The following is a 17,226-nucleotide window of genomic DNA, read 5'->3' as shown; positions in this document are numbered from 1 at the left end:
AAATCGAGGCTCCCTATATTTATTATTTTTAGACGTTTAAATTCCACGTCCGATTTTATAAGGTTCGTTCTTTCGGAGGGAAATTCTGTCCCATGTATTCATCCATAACAACGCCCCTAGCAACGGCCTGTTTGAAGCGGTTACGTCACGCTTACGAGCTCAATACCGTGAAAAAACAGTGTGTTAAAATGTTTATTACCAAATTTTTGGTAGGTCGTTTTTTTATCATAATATTTATGACATCGTTGTAGAAGTAATAAACGCTATGCGCATCTTTGGGTGGTGCCAGAAGTTTACGCGAGTGCATGTGCGAGCATGCCAGCGCGCAAGCATTCTCAGTGCTTTTAATAGCCTGCAACTTATTATAAGTACCATGAATGTGAGCTATTAAACCCAACTGAAATATACCTAAATATATGTCTTTTATAAGCACTGGACGCAACGCATGACACCAGCAGGTTCTCTTTAATTCGTACTAATAAAAAATAAGGTTGTGTTTGTAATAGGGATACCGTCTTCGGTGTGTTTACTGGGCTCGGCAGTCATTATATCGGAGGGAAGCACCGTCATTTTACGTTTCTGCATCCCTTTTCAGAGTCAGGCGATGACAAAGCTAGGACGGTCAATGCTCGCTGCTTTTTCACAAATTGTGTCAATTGCTTTAGCCAGTTATAAATAAAACCCTTGATGCTAATTATTACACTATTTTATTTAATTTTAAACTGATTATGCCGCCGGCTATTTATCGATATAATATCCGTCAAGCCCAATGAACTCGCAATGAAGACGACATTTATGTAGAGAGCACGACGGTTAGCACAAGAAAAAGATACCCATTTTTTTTGTTTTTTTTATTTTTTGGTGTGTGTTTTCTTCACGGGTATTTGAAAGGCTCACCAAACTACTAGCGTACTGTAAAGTGTTAGTCTGGGGAGACAACCCAGTCGGTAATTTTTTCTGTTTCTTAATATACCGTATTTTGAGCAAAATTTGCAAAATCAGCTGTGTCATGGTTGCCCCTATATCAAAAAGTACAGGGTACGACCCATTGAGCAAGATATGTTATTTAAATCATAAAGAATATTGAGATAGTTAGAGAAATATTTAAAAAAAAACGTAGTTTTCTTCAGCATATATAAGCTTGAAAAGCTCACTCGCATTTACTGCGCAAATTTTGTCTGTCCTCAGAATTTGCGAAGATTGATGTTCAATGGTTGTTGTAAGGCTCGCGTGAAAATTAATAAAAAAAAAGGCAAACATTGTGTCGCAGTACAAATGCACCGCAGTTAGTTTTCAACACAAGGTATCCGAACTTCTGGCAGACAAACTTAAATATATGCTCGTTTGCATATCGTGGCCCTTTTTTTTTAATTTCGCGTTCAGTGTTTTTGAAACTTATTTGGAACTGCAGAGAAATATGCATCTTCCTTAGAAAGAAAAGGTAATTTTAATATATGCTTTACCTTTTTGAGAGATAATGTTAGTGGAAACAAGATAGATTATTATCGCGCATACAAATTAGCAGCTTCTGATTTCAGTAAACGTTGCACAGTTGTCTCTAAAGTCAGCAAAAATACATATAATAGCAGGTTATTCTGGAGCTTTTATGGCCGATTGCGCCATCTGTTGAGTTGGGACCGAAATTGAATATCTTCTTGTTCAGGAAAATTCCTAAGGTGGTGCTGATTTTGCCCTTGAGATATAGACGCTTAGAAGTGGATGAGAGAAGCCATTACTTACCTTCACTTTCTCATCCTCTAATTTGGTACGCTTCACTTCATTCCTGTGGTCGCGAGACAGGTTTTGCGTTCTATACAAAACAGCGTTGTGTTCAAAAGGTTGTCTTGCGGGTAATTCGTTAGCACCCATTTTAGCGTCTGGACATCTCAGTGAGGTAACAGAAAGCCAGTTGTTGTCATTCAAATCTGACGCTCGGGTAAAGTGTCTAGCAAAACCCTTACTCACAAAGTGCGCTTGCACGATGGGTTAAACACTCCCAGGTTGGTCTTTCTTTTAATTATTTTTTCTTTCATTTATTGAAATAGGACTAATGCCAGACGATCGACCTTGGCGGTGTTAGTTTAATAATGCGACGACGCCAAGCTTCCACTGTGCTTTTTACAGAGACCATGACCTTTGTCCTTTGCAACTAATGATAAACAACCAGGATCACAATTCGTGAAGTTTCCTCGCGCTTCTCTTTCGTTCTTGCAACTGCCCGCAATCATTGTTGCGAAATAAAATTAAGCAGGATCATTAAGTGCTGCCCTGTCATGTTCTTCTATGGCCGGGCTAGAGAGGTTTTTCTTCAAGCCTTCACTCTCACCTAAAAGCAATGGAACTTTTTTAGTCTTATAGGGGTGTGACCACACTGCCATGCCTAACACTGCCTGAGCCTTTCTGAACAACTGTTCCTCGATCACTGCGATTGAAATAGTGTGCGAATATGCTTATCCAAAATAACTGTAGTGAGGCAATTGAACTATGTTTCGGCTTACGATAGTCAAACGCTTGCTTACAGAAACTCGTCTTTGAGAAAACGATGCCTGTGTGTCTAACTGCTCCAGAAACTTATCCAACTCAATTTCGGAGGAAAAAGGATAACACGGTGAGGTGGACGTGCCTCTCAGAAGGAATTAAAGCGCTGTAGGAAGGGTAGGGTTACAGCGACCCCTTCGAGCTGCGGCCGCAGGGAGCAATCACTCCCAGTGAAAAGGCCGTAAGAGATCGCACTTGTGCACCTCTAGCCTCGCCATTGTTCCTCCAACTGCTGAGCGAGGCAAGTGCTTGCTCATTAGCATACTTGGCTTCAACTAGCGCTGCAGAATTCAAGCATCGTCGACTCGAACCACACCGCCGCCCGTTTCGATCAGTATGAGCATCGTACCGGCGTGCTAAATTTATCGCCCACATCGGGAGACACCAGGCACACGGCTGTGCAGGCACCTCTTGGAGTAGTTCAACTATCCGCTGTATAAACATTCAACAATAAATTATGCTGTATTGGCACAAAGAATGTTCTCTACGCAGAAAGGAGCAGACGTCATCGCGGTTCGAGGTCACGCGCGCCGTCTCACGCTTGCTTGCTAATCCCCGTATTACGCCACTCCGCCGAGAGCTGGGGATAGTTCCACCGTTCAGGCGAGAAAATAACATGGCGTTGAACGGCAAGTTCGATGTTATGTGTAAAAAGCATAGTGGAAGTTTGAAGTCATCGACTTCTTGCACCAACAGCGCCAAGGTTGACAGTCTGACGTTGGGATTATTTTTTCTCTCATGGACGGAAATAGGAGCAGCGTCGTAGTGTTAACTTTGATGTTAGTTTAAGCATCTATCAAATTTTTCACGCACATCATCAAACTAATCGAACTCCTCGTTCGACGCCATCTTCCTTTCTCGTCGAAGCGATGGCGCAATCTCTAGGGAGATAACAGGTTGTCCTCGGCTCCCTGCAGTGTACGGGGATTAGCAAGCGTCCTTGACGTGACCCACATAACCTCAAAACACCGGTGTCGTATATTCCTCTACCTGGGAAAAATCTCCTTCGTGTGAGTACGCCATAAGAGCAATGACAGACTGTCAACTTTGACGCTGTTGGTGTAAGAATACGACGGCTTCAAGGTTGCCATGTGTTTTTTGCACAAGCCATTAAACTTGTCGTTCGACGCCATCTTCTTTTTTTCACGGGAACGATAGGTCAATCCTCGACTCTCGGCGGAGTTAAAATCACTAAGTAAGCTACGCTTGCAGAGTATCGCATTTCCTTTTCTTTGGCACTTTGCCGACAATACAATCGCTCTATTCAACAATATTGTGGTTCGCTGCGGTATCATTGGACAGCGGCAGTCACGTATCGCGTTTTTTCAACGCCACCATCTTGGGTCCAGCGATCCGCTGCCTGCTGCAGTTTTACTGTTTACTGCGCGCGTCGCTCAGCATACCGTCGCTCAGCATGCACTTTTTCCTTTTTACGTCGAGATACGAACAACGCGACCTTGATTTGCTGCCACAGTTGCGGCTACGGCAGCTGGCGCAGGCGACGGCTACAGCTCGGCTTGGCTCAGCTACAGTCACACCTCCATCTGCGCGTAAACCCAAGATGGCGGCGCCAGACGCGCTTCAGACGCGTAGTTTGGGAGTTTCGGTACTCCGAAAGCGTAGCTTTGTTTAGTGACTCTAGGCGGAGTACGGGAATTAGCAAGCATCCGTGATTTGGCGCACGTGACGTCGAAGCGCGATGACGTTTGCTCCTCTTTGGGGAAGAAATATCCGTCGTGTGGATACACCGTTGGTTGCTTCACCATGAGAGAGGAATGGTCGCGTAAGAAAGCCGGTTCTCGCATTCAGTGCTGTTGGCTTTAATTCGGAGAAGTTAGGTAGATAACTCTAAAACGATCGGGGAGTGAAGATTTTGACAGGCAATTCGACCAGTAGGCCCATGAATAGCCCCAAAAGTGCCAAAAACGATGCATATCTCGGGGCGGTGTTAAATTACTGGAGCAGTATTTTCCCTGGTTGCATTTAAAGTTTTCATTTACAAAACAAATATAAAAGATATAAGAACGTCTTAAACGAGCCAAAGGCTTAGCGTTGTTGGAGAAGGCTTATGTGCCAAATTCCGAGCTATTCTTCTCGGCGCATCGGTAATACTAACTTGTTTGCCCCAAGTGCACTGGCATCCCGCATAAGGCTTTCAGAGGGGATTATGTACAAGCTTTTTATTGTCATACCAGAATTTAGTCGGTGGAATTTTTATCCCAATTCAGGTTCGGGTTTGGTTCCAAATTTTTATTAAAGAAATAACATGTTTTGGGGGAATTCCTGAATTGAACGACCGCGCGAACGGCAAGCTCGGAGGAGTTTGTTTTCTTTTGAAGGTATTCATCACTGAAACGGCCAAGGCGAAAACTGATGTTTCTTCCACCTGTCGGAGAACGGATGTTTGACCGCTCGCTATTCTTTCAGTTCTCGCACTACTGCACTAGAATTCTTCCGTGACACTTTAAATAGCTTTTTGTAACGATTACTTTTAAAAATATATTTTTAATAACTTCAAAAAAGTCTGACCTTCTTTTTTTAACGACTTTTGCCAAAGCTTGGCAAGTTCTTACATGTGTGTGGCCTATATATAAGGTATTTTAAGCACCTTGATATCACCAAAAGTTTAAACCTAGCTCTTTTAGTGCATATAAATTCAATAATACATGTACAAAACAAAATCGGTTATATACACGAGTGTCCCCCAAAAAACAATTACAGGGTATTTTTTACCCTACAAATAAATGACGCGTTTTGAAAGCTCATTTTCCGCCCAAATGTGGTGCTAGCGGTTCGAACCAGATATCAAAGTTTCAGCACTAACTGTTACTTTATTGAACAGTTATATAGAATTTTCTTAAATATATAATGGGAAATTGGCGGCCGACAGAGCTCTCGATTACATGGAGCTCTATGGCGCCAGTTACCCAGTTACCGAAAAGAAGAGAAAATGGACCCCATATTCCCATTGAAGTTTGAAAAAAAAAAGAAACTTGTTAATTTTTGAGTAACATAAAGGTTAGTGCTGAAACGTTGGCATATGGTTCGGACTCCTAGCGCTATCTTTGGGTGGAGGAAAAACGTTCGGCGATACGTAGTTTATTTTTCTGTGCAAATAACTAAATATTGTAGGGTGCACGCTGTACATTTGAATTAGCAAATAGTTCGAAAACCTAATTTTAAACCTACTTTCTTTAAAAAAAAATTGTTTTGTTTGCTTCGCGTTTTACTAGCAACAACGTATGATTGTGTTCTATCAAAAAATATAAATAGAAAATAGAGTACTTCGTTTGTATGACTGCAATTGAAAGTTGAAACTTATCCGTAGAGAATTGTGACAGCGTCCTCGCGTAGGTAATATCTGGCCAATATTGTGGCATTAATATGAATAATTATCTCAAATTAATACTTAACACTTAAGCTTAAAAGTACCTGAAATAGCGCGCAATATGAAGTAAAAGCGATTTCACTCCGCAACAAAGCTTGTTGTATTCCAACGCACATTTTTATTTTTTAATTATTTTTTATTTAACATTACTGCCAGCCTTCATTTGAAGGCCATTACAGGAGAGGTGAACAGTGGATACAAAAGATCATAAACAGTCCTATAATAGTTTTACACACGACACACAAAAATTTACAGTGTCAATGATATTAGTCTTTACATGCATCCAGACTTTTCCTTTTTGAACAACTGTTCTAAAGACGACTCAAAAGTAGACATATCTGTTGATTTTACAACATATTGTGGGAGTCCGTTCCATTCTCCAATTGTTTGTGCGAAAAAGGAATATTTAAAAACATATATTCTACCGTAGTGTGGGTGAACCGCCTTGTGATGATTTAACCTTCGTGATTGTTCAGGGCCTCCTTCCAGATGCTTCTAAGGGTCAATTTTTAATTGCCGATTATAGAGGGAAAAACAGTTTTAGCCTCGCAATGCTTCGTCTAGTTTCTAATGGCTGGAGACCACACTTATTCAGCATTGTAGCTACAGAGACTGTTCGTCTATGCTTTGAATAAAACGCACTGCCAACCTCTGAATCTTTTCTAATTTGTCTTTGTCTACCTTCTTAATTGGACTCCATACCACATTCGCATACTCCAAAATAGTGCGTATCATTGTTTTGTTAGCAGTTAACTTTGCGTCACTAATATTGTTATTTAGCTTCCGTCGTATGAAGCATAGACTCCGTTATGGCGAAGAGCGAACATGGTCAATATAGGTCCGCCATTGTAAATTGTGTGAGATGGTGACACGAAGGTACTTGAAACTGTTCACATTACTCAAGTTAACATCCCCTGTTTTATAAGAACATTTTAAAACATTCGTTTGTTTGTTATGTTAATATAGGCTGACTTACGAAAATTTATCTGCATTTTCCAGTCATCATGCCACTGCCTTAAGATTTCCAAATTTCAGTTTAGATTCAATTGGTCTGTAGTACTGTTTATAGAAGCATAAAGAAGGCAATCATCTGCAAAAAGCTTTACTTTAGTTGGTGTTTGAATGTGCGCAGCAATATCATTTATGTATATCAAAAACAACAATGGCCCCAATACAGAGCCTTGAGGGACCCCTGAGGCTTCAGGTAATGGCCCGGATAGGTTTCCATTAATTTCAACTCTTTGGGCTCTGTTTGATAGATATGCCTCAATCTAATTGAGAATACTAGAACATAAACCTAGTGCTTTTAATTTCCCTATTAGTTTCCTGTGTGATATACGGTCAACTGCCTTCGAAAAATGGACGCAGATAACATCTACTTGTTGCTTATTGTTTACGGCGAAAAACCAATATATGGATAAGATTCAAGCAAGAATAATATGATTCAAGCCTTATTTACGGTTATGTACGGACAATACAATATATTTTATCTATATGTAATGATAGATCACGACATTATAGTGGTATTAAAAAAATGAGGCAAATGTATACAAAACATTTTTATTTGTACATAAAATATCGAAATTATGTGAAATAAAAATATCTGCAATTGAGCTTTCTTGTGATATCAAGGTTATTCAAGTACCTCAAGTAGTCCTGGCGTAAAACCTTGTAAAACTTTGCCGAAAATAATAACTGAGGGATAGTCAGGCATTTTGCTTTATTATTTTAATATTTTCTTTTTGTTTCATTTAGCGTAATATCTTTTTTTAATAGTGTCAGAGAAGAGTCCTAGCGCAATTGCTTGAGAAGTGAGCAAAATAGCGAGCGGTCAAACTTTCGATCCCCGACAGGTGGGAGAAACGTCGACCAGTTCTCGCTTCGATCGCTTCAGTAGTAAATAACTATAAAAAAATATATCCCCAAGCAATTTTTGTTTCCGTTTTCTTTCAATTCAATAATGGACCAGAAAATTATATATTTTTGTAAACATCAAAATATTGACCCCGAAACCGTGTCTGGATTGGGATTAAAACAGTCAGATACTTTTTTACACTTTGATAGCGATATGATATGCATGCGCAAAGGCACGGCGAAGTATTGAGCATAGTTGAACAATTCACTCAACCTAACTTAGTCGGCACCTCAAGAAATATCGTTCTGTGTGGAACAGTTTTTATCTAGGCACTTTAATTTAAGAAATATGCCGCGCCTACCTGCAAAACAGCATTTAAAAAAAAAGAAAAGAAAACTTCGAGATTGATGAAAAAAAAAAAAAACGAAGGACAACACAACAGTCAGTCGTTTTTTCTCCGGAGATATTGGGGGTTTTTGTCTTAAAATATGTTCAACCATCGCCAGCTAGTTTGAGCCCTAACTTTTTTGTTCATTGAAACAGTATTTTGTAACATCCAGTCGCTTTTCCATTTTTATCGTATTGGTCAGACAAACCAATCACCAAGCGCTGTTACATTTCTAGCAGACGTCCTCGTCAACCTGCGTCTTGAAAGAGAGGAACTGCTAAACGTTTATACCGAGCAATTATTATTTTTTTTTTGTTTTAATTCACCAGAAATTAACAAGTTAAGCCGCTGGAGAGACTACGTCGAACAGCAGCCATAGTTGGACGGGAGACATGTTTTCGCAGGCAGATGTGCGTGACATGCTAGATACTGGACCTTCCGAGCGAATCACGAAGCAAGAAGCATGATCACAGTAGGCCACGCGCTGCGTTTCTTTAAGGGCGACTCCGCTCAAGAACGAAACAAAAAACAAAAAAAAAAAATGACCGGGATCGCTTTAGTGGCACGAAATATGATCACAGCCGAAATACAAAACTTGAAAGTATAAAACAGAGAGGACGAGGACTGGAACAGGACATCTGTTCCCGTCCTCGTCCTCTCTGTTTTATACTTTCAAGTTTTGTATCTATTAACCAACACGCTCGTTTTCAACTGTAGCCGAAATATTATGGCAAAGTGAAGCTGCGCACTCCACTAAAACCGATTTTACAGGTGCGACCAGTTGCTCTTTAGCGGGCGGCAAGCGGATTAGCTTTTAGTCGAGGAACACTGACACAGCACCCTTGTGACGTCACGTCGCGGCCGTACGGCTGATGATCAGTGTTGGCATCCCTCTAGCCGATAGTTTCTGTTTTGCCGTAGATGCGCGGAACCAAACTTTAAGCCGTAATATTTACAAAACTACGCACAATATCGAGAAATAAAAATTATACCTTGCAATTCAAGGTATAAACAGTCGCAATCCCAATTTCAAAAATATTAACCGAAGTTACTCATTAAGCTGTTAAGGACGATAGATCTCGCGTCTGGAAAAGATATAAAGATTAATCTCTTATATTCCTTCCACAAAGTAGATCACGCTCTGGAGTGTGAGCGTTTTATTATTTTTTTTTCTACAACAAGACTTATAAAAAAAACATACAGCGCAGAAAAGAGTAGCCGCTACTTTAGTTCTTGAAAACATTCTGCACACGGTCTGAAGTTTCGGAATAAAAACATATGTATAAAAAAATCTGTATGAAGGTAGCGCACAACGTTTATCGAAAACAGCGATGTGGGGTAAATGAACCGAGTGATTTGTAACACACACACACATATATATATATATATATATATATATATATATATATATATATATATATATATATATATATATATATATATATATATATATATATATATATATATATATGTATATATATATATATGTATATATATGTCAGGGATGGGCAGTATTTCAAATACGTATTTCAAATACTTTGTGTATTTTGCATTTGTATTTAATTAAAAATTGGATAATGTATTTAACGTGGGTATTTCAAATACAATTGTAATTAAATACAATTTTGTGGGCGAAAATACATCCCTCAAATTTATTGTCACTGTCCAGAGCAGGAAGAAAACTACGTTCTGCACCGAATGCAGTGTCTCTCAATCAAGCACAAGCGTTTAGTGACTTTGTGATTACGGTGCTAGTCCAGGGCAAGAATAGTGACGAAATCGACGTTCACAGGCAGACTGGCTAAATAACTGCCTCTGACAACTTGTGATGCTTTCCAGCCTGATTTCCATCCATATTTTTGCCTGGAACGCCCGGAACATTCTAAATGTGCGGGTCGTCCAGATTTTCGTAACTGGTGCGAGTTGCAACAAGACAAAATTCTCTGGCTAGTTCTGCACGTCTTGGTCGTCTCGGTTCTTTGTTGGTCTATACCAAAATGCACGTAATCGACAAAAAAAAAAAAAGCTGCTTGAAGCTCTGTACTTTTTCACCTATTACGTCTAAGCTGATTACGTTTTTCTTTTTTTTTTTGTGATTATATTTCTATTACGTTACTAGAGCCTCGCACACTAACTCCCGAGTGTGAGATGCAACATTAAAATGAGATACCCAGAAACCTGTTGCAGATGCCCTGAAGTCGCTGACGCAAATTTTGAGGAATGTATTTGGAAAAGTATTTGGAGGAGACCAAATACATTTGGTTGTATTTGTATCTTGTATTTAAATGCTTTTTCGGAAATGTAATTAGATTTGTAATTAATTACATTTTTGACGAAGTATTTTGTATTTGTATTTCGATACATATTTGCATGTATTCTGCCCATCCCTGATATATATATATATATATATGAGGAGAACATTTTGCATCTGCCCATTGTATTAATAAATGCGCGAAACATCCATATACATAGTTAGTTGCAGTTGGCATGGAAGTTACTTTTACTGTTCATTAATTGCTCATCTTTATATGTCTGTATATTAAATTTTACTATTTTATATAAACCGTAATGTAGAGGCCTAAGACGATGTTCCATTACCACACTTCGCATCTTAACAAAACGTCCTCAGGACAATATGACCTAAAGGTAGGTGAGGAAAATTACTTAACAAATTCAAAAGAAACAGTAATTAATAAAGGCATCAATGATAAGAATACTGAAAACCTCCGGGGATGAGTGGACACAGAAAAGAGGACAAACAGAACACCGTGCACCGTGCACTCAGCGAAACACTTAGCGCGAACAAGCGAGCGCCAGTTATTTTTATATTATTTTTACACTTGAGAGCCCTGTTATAAAAAGTACCATTGTGGTGGGAAGTGCTCATGTTGGGCACTAATCTAAGGGGCAAACTTTGGTGCCAGCGAATAACCTTTTGAAGTAAAATCTGAAAAGTCGCCGATGTCGTATTTGATTTAATAGTGTCGCGCACTTCGTGTCTAATTAATCGAATCTATCTTCTTCTTTTTTGCATATACGTGTTGTTGTTGTTTTTTTTTTTTTTTTTTTTTTTTGCTAGCGGGTTTTTGCTAGCGGCTCGTTTTTATTACAAGTATCATTAAAATGGTCTTGAAATAGAAGGAAATATATATTCGCATGGGAATAAAAATTAGAATGATGCTGCGGAACTCTATGTTTAATATGAAATCTATTGTCGGAGTTCAAGTGTTACATTCTTTTGTAGAGAATTTGTTTCGAGGGTTTTTCTAGTCTACAAAAACGCCTTCTGGAATTACACAGTCACAGCTAGTGACTTCAAAGTAGATCCGACAGTATACAGAACCAACCCTTTCCGTTTGCAGTATAGGCGAGAACTGCAAGCGTGTTATTAATTTAAGGGAGTTATTTGAACTACAGAACCGACTTAGTGACTTCTGAATTCTCAGTTAAGTGCATTTATTTATTAATAATATTGCTATTAACTTGGTAAAAGCGACTGTTGAGATCTCCAAAGTCTCCTTCCTTCTCCAAATCGTTCTGCAGCTAAATACAATCGAAGAACCTACAGTTCGAGAAATATTTATTTAAAGCGTGAAAGTCAAAAAGCCTTTCAAATGTGCTTTTCCGTGCTTGCTCCAAATTGAGAATGAAAGAAAAAGGGTAGTTGCTTAAAATTTGCAGCTCGATGTTTCCGTCGAATAGCAGGGAAGACATTAAACAATGGCAGCTCACATTGGAAACAAATATATGCCTTTAGAGAGAGCTGAATGCCCCATGTTCCGTGAGGTCATCAGAAAATGGAACAGCCATCTCTCTCCCCATTTGACAAGCTCGCAGGTGTGTGTATGTGTTCATTCCGTTTTGCAACCAACAACATGTCTTCTCAACGTGTTGCGCATTTTGTTCTAGAACTCTTGGACTCTTGCGACACCTTGCGGTTTCACACACGCATAGGTGTCACATTCAGGGGAAATATAATCTCAAAGCTGACGGCTCAGCTCATTAACGAAGGGAGGCACAAGGAAGCTTACGTTATGTGGACGACACGGGAGTGCAAGTTGAACGCGAACACTGATTATTTCATGCGCCAAATATTGTATTGCGGAAAAAGCCTTCTCGTAGTTAGACTGGCGTTATCGGAGATAAAATATACCACTAAAAAACAAAACAAAAATCGGCATGTGCTCGGAGAGAGGGCGCGCATAAGGCGCGTCACTAATTACGCAGTGCGCCCGAAGGCCCCAAAAACGAGGAGGTGGGAAATAGGATATCTGCAGCAAACAGGCGTACAAAGGTTGACGGCAACAAAAAACTACTTCTTCCAGAGATATTCAAAAAGGCGATCAGGGTCTCGTAGCAAACGTACACAAAATACGGGATGATTTGTGAACTCTTACGATGAAGGTGAAGCCCGTTATGAGTGGTTAGGCACATGTTTGCACCGTTTGGTTATTATCTCATCAAATGAAGCAATATTGTTGCTTTAGGAACACCGAATTCGTAAGTGAAAAAGAGAAAAGCCAAGTTTGCATTGAGCCGTATATTCAACACGTAAAAAAAAAACTAGAACACCAAGCAATAATAAGCTTTCCTTTTTTTTTTTGTCTTTTTTTTTTTTTTGAGGGGGGGGGGGGGGGTTGGTGGGTAGTTTAGAAGACGACAAGACGACCTAACTTCGTTCAGAGGAAAAGAAATGGGCGAGACAACTATGCAACGCACGCAGGTGAGTCAGTGGGGCTTGGTTGCGTCACAGGTTGTCTGGTGTCCTGTCACTAAATATAGCGGACGACGGAAGAAAAGTAAAACCGCGCACGCCCGAAAGCGGACGTCATATGAGCAACATTATTTGGTATATGAAAGAGGCGGCTCATATGACAGCGTTAAACAGGAACTCTGGAAAATCGCAGATGCACCCGCTTTTTGCGAGAATTCACTAGTCTCAGTAAAGACAAGATTCTTTAACAAAGTATTACTGCGGATTTCTCTCGGCATCGGTGAACCCCGTTCAATAAGCGCCGTGTAATAAACAGCGGATGAAGACGCAGCCGAAAATAAAACAAACTCCAGCAACAAGAGCTCACTGATTCTTTTAAGTCAGAATTTGTAGCGTTGACCGAATGGTCGTTCATATTAACTGGTAAAAAAACAGAACAGGGACACGGACAGAGCAGTGCACGGAAGACAAACACGGCGCTGACTTACAACGGAGCTTCAATCGATGTGACAATGCGTGTAAATATTAAATTTGCCAGAATCAAATGCGAAAAAGGGAGATAACACTTCAGAAGGACGACGCGTGTTCCTAGAGTCGTCTGCGCGCACTGCTGTTCTTCGATCTACGAAGAAACATGCCCTTCTTTACCGACAAGGCAAGTGACGAGCACTAACACAGTCTGACCCGACTTGTCCAATAGCACGCGCTTCTAGAAGTCGTCTCCTACTCTGTCCGTGTCCCTGCGATGTTTTTTTACCAGCCACAATTCGTGTTTCTGAAGATTCATCCCTCTTTAATCATGCTATTATGTGAATCGTCAGCAATCTCTACCTGGTTCGATCGTTGAGGTATTCTCATCTTTTTGAGCTACATTTCTTACTAATAATGACAGTGCAGACCTCAAAATTTAATTTTTTTTTCCGACATGAATTGGTGGATTAGCGAGAAAGTGCTCAAATACTAATTGGAACTAAACAGAGGCAAACAAAATTCACGCTCAATCGTAAATATTCTAACACTGGTATGCGTATTTAAACTGCATGGACTGTGGAGTTGTTCCAACTAGAAAGCATTACCTAACTTTTTAACAACATCAAGTTGCCGTGCGCCCCATTGCAGAGATTTGTAAACTAAGAAAAAAAAAAGAAGAAACCAAAGGGATTTCTTTGACAATACGTTCGTCTGACATATTTGTAAGATAGTATAGTTTAAAATAAAATAAAAAGGCGCGTGGTATATTTTTTTTAAATATTACACCATCATTAACCCTTGTTACTAATGGTAGCAAAGTATTGGACCAAATTTACACTTAAAAGCCTATTAAACAATATATATTTACTGGCTATATAAAACTTATGCAAGTCAAAGTGCCAAGAGAACGTTATTTAAGACGTGGGCCAGGTGTGGCTCTTGGCATCAGAGCCAAATCTGATATATTCGCGGCGTTGGGGAGCCCCCAAATATCAAAATGACTCGGAAAAAAAAAATACTACTGCGCAGAGCGGTAGAAGGTGTAGAAAAGGAACGAATATAATAGTTATTTTTAACAATGCAATGAATAATAGCATTATTAGGAAGTTTGTTTCAATAACTCGTATGTCAAAAGGAGTACAGAAGTGATTGATAATACCCGGCAGTTCTGTCTGGAAGCTGGAGACACAGAGTGGAAGATATTTATAAAGTGTTGCTGAATGTAGCAAAACATGGAAGCATCATAAACCTTTACAAGCGCCAGCTTGGCCAACCTGAAGTGTTCTAAATTTGAACTAAACCCATTCTAAGGAAGATTTAGGTCACCAGTTTTGGTCATACCAAAAGGGTTCTTTATAAGAAACTATGCTAAAGAGGTTAACTTGCCAATATTACAAAGGAATTCATCCACGGTAGGTTATACAAAAAATATTTAAAAATTACAACCAATAAGTATTTCAGTTCATTTTCTTATTTCAAGCATTAAGAATTCAAAGACTCAGGGGTTAATACGGTAGCTGTACAATGGAATGCGGCCTTATGGCAGTTTTCTGATAAACTGTTTTGTGTATACTATAGGTGTCGGGATTGGCATCTTTCATAATCTCAACTATAGTAACAACTAAGGGTTAAGTACAATGCCGGTGTAGAAACTTCATGTAAAGTCGAGAACCTTCAGCAAAAGTCGTTAATTTTACTAGCACTCCTTCCTAGTTGTGTTAGAGCTTAATAACTTACGATAGAATCACAGTACTTATCAAATATGGACGGTAGAAGGTGTTAGAAAAGCCAACATGTGCACAAAAGAATCCAAAGCAAAACCACTGGAAATGATTACAACATGCTTGTGGGGAAGCTCCTGTCAAACAGTCGGAAACTTCCTGCTCACGCCGAGGTCAAGTGGGATTAGACTGCACCGAAGTAGGGTTACGTGTCGCACATATCGGAGGTATCCAACGAGACATTCATCATCATGGGCCGTGCTAGATCCAGAGGGCGGCAAGACCATCGCTTGTACGACCCTCGGGGTCCCTCCCAGACCAGAGAGCGGTTCAATGAGAAGCGGCACCTGTAGCGTACTCTGCGCAGCTGCTAGGGAACAGTCTAAACACAGCGGGGAGGGGCACCTGCCAGTGGCGTTGGCGGCCTGGACAGTGTCCATCGGCCAACGACGAGCGGCAGAGGGGCTCAAACGGCTGCACGGGCCCCCGCTCCGGAGGTCCGAGCCGGGGGCCAGTGTACCGGTCAGCATGGGCAGCTCACCTTGTGGTCCTTTCAGGCAAGCCGGAGCAATCCCATCAACCACACTCGCCAACAAAGACGCGCGCACTGGGAACCTCCCGTCGTGGCCACGTCTCGTGCAGCAGCCGACCCGGTCGACGGTTCTGGTCTTGGATTTAGGTTTGGCCAAAGGACGGCTTTTCTGCCTTAGGCCTAGTGAAGGAGCGCACAGCGACTGCCGCGGTGCCTGCCTCCTTGCCGCTTCGGGCCAGATTTGGAACCGGAGCAGCAAAAGCCTGGGGGTCTGGCGAATCCCGAGAGGGTCAAAGCGGAGGAAGGAAGAAGCAAAACAGAGCCGACCCTCGACGCTCCCGATGCAGGCTATTTTCCGACGCCCTGACATCAGCCTTACGTCGCAGCCCGGAGCGGGCTATTTTTGGTCGTGCCTCCCAGGCTGGGTCTTGCGTTTCATTCTGGGCGTATTTTAAGCAGCCAACAGAGTTCGGATCTTTCCCCGAGCTCACGGCCGGGCAGCTTGGCTGCTGCGCCGCCATTTGCGATGTCCCGTGCTACGCGGGCGGCGCCTCGGAAATAGCCGCCGCCCGTGGATCCTTCCAATCTCGAGCCCCGACACCGAAAGGAGGGAACCATGTCGCGCGTCGCTTCAATTTCATCTCGCCACGCTCCCCGCGCTAAGTCCTTGAGGGGTGCGTCCATGGGGGAGCGGCGCACGACGCACCGCTGGACGCTTCGCTGCAGCGCAATTTCCTCCTGGTCGCTCTCCCAGGTGCCCTGTGATACCTGTGTATCCTACAGAAGCTTTATTGACACGGTCAACTGAACAGCTAAAGGACGTCAAACTTGACCTCGACAAAGACTGTTTTCAAAATTGTCAATAACCTGTTTTACCTTTTTTTATTTATTAAGAAGGCAAGGGGGGGGTGGGGGGTGGGGGGGCAATATCCGTTTTTGTATTTGAACCCCCTCTAGAGCTTCGACCAACCACAAAAAGGATGGGGGCACCAACCCGCTAGGGCAGTTCCAATTTCTTACCTGTATTCTCCAACTACCATGTCTGATTACACTGCGGCCGAAGGGTCCACCTACAAATATGTACGACGCCATTTCAAAGAGAAGTGAATCGCTCTTCGAGTAATATCATCCGTGAAGATTTTTTTTTTTCTTTTTTTTCGTTTGAGGGTGATGCAAAACTTACCCGCACTCTGGCTGTATGATTTATTTTAATCAACTTAATCAACATAAAAATTTTTTTTTATAGTAATCGCCCAGCTTTTTAATACATCTATATGTCAACATGCTTTCGTATTTTCTTATTAAAGAATGTTTTGCCTGAGCTATACTAGCCACAAACACACGCTGTCTTCACGTCTTCATCGGACGCGAATCTTCGTCAAATCGATTGCAAAGCACATCATTTGCGAACAAGCCAAGGCAGATTCTAGGTTGATTTTCAAATTATTTACCACATCCGCTATTGTCACTCGTATATCCGACGGAATCATTTTAGTGCGGGCACGTTCACTATTGTCAACAATCGTGGATGTGGACGGGCGCGCGGCTCCTTCTTCGTAGCTGACACTGGTGCGACATTCCTTTAAATGTATCTATTCATTCAAACACACTTCTTCTAT

General features: G+C 41.1%; 1 protein-coding gene across 2 annotated transcripts in view; it reads right to left on the bottom strand.

The window, feature by feature from the left end:
• LOC8043039 (obscurin) overlaps positions 1 to 16,130 on the bottom strand; it is a 228,802-nt gene extending 212,672 nt beyond the window's left edge. Inside the window, exon 1 of one of the 2 annotated variants that reach the window (XM_040216617.2) lies at positions 15,617 to 16,130. The gene's annotated coding sequence lies outside the window, so the exon portion shown is untranslated. The remainder of the gene's footprint in view (positions 1 to 15,616) is intronic. The other variant, XM_040216616.3, reaches the window with a different exon arrangement.
• Positions 16,131 to 17,226: the final 1,096 nt, after the last annotated feature.

This window comes from Ixodes scapularis, unplaced genomic scaffold, assembly GCF_016920785.2.
Source record: "Ixodes scapularis isolate PalLabHiFi unplaced genomic scaffold, ASM1692078v2 PGA_scaffold9__187_contigs__length_104089568, whole genome shotgun sequence".
Classification (NCBI taxonomy): Eukaryota; Metazoa; Arthropoda; class Arachnida; order Ixodida; family Ixodidae; genus Ixodes; species Ixodes scapularis.
The sequence above is the reverse complement of the archived record's forward strand: the minus strand, read 5'-3'. Positions and strand labels throughout refer to the sequence as shown.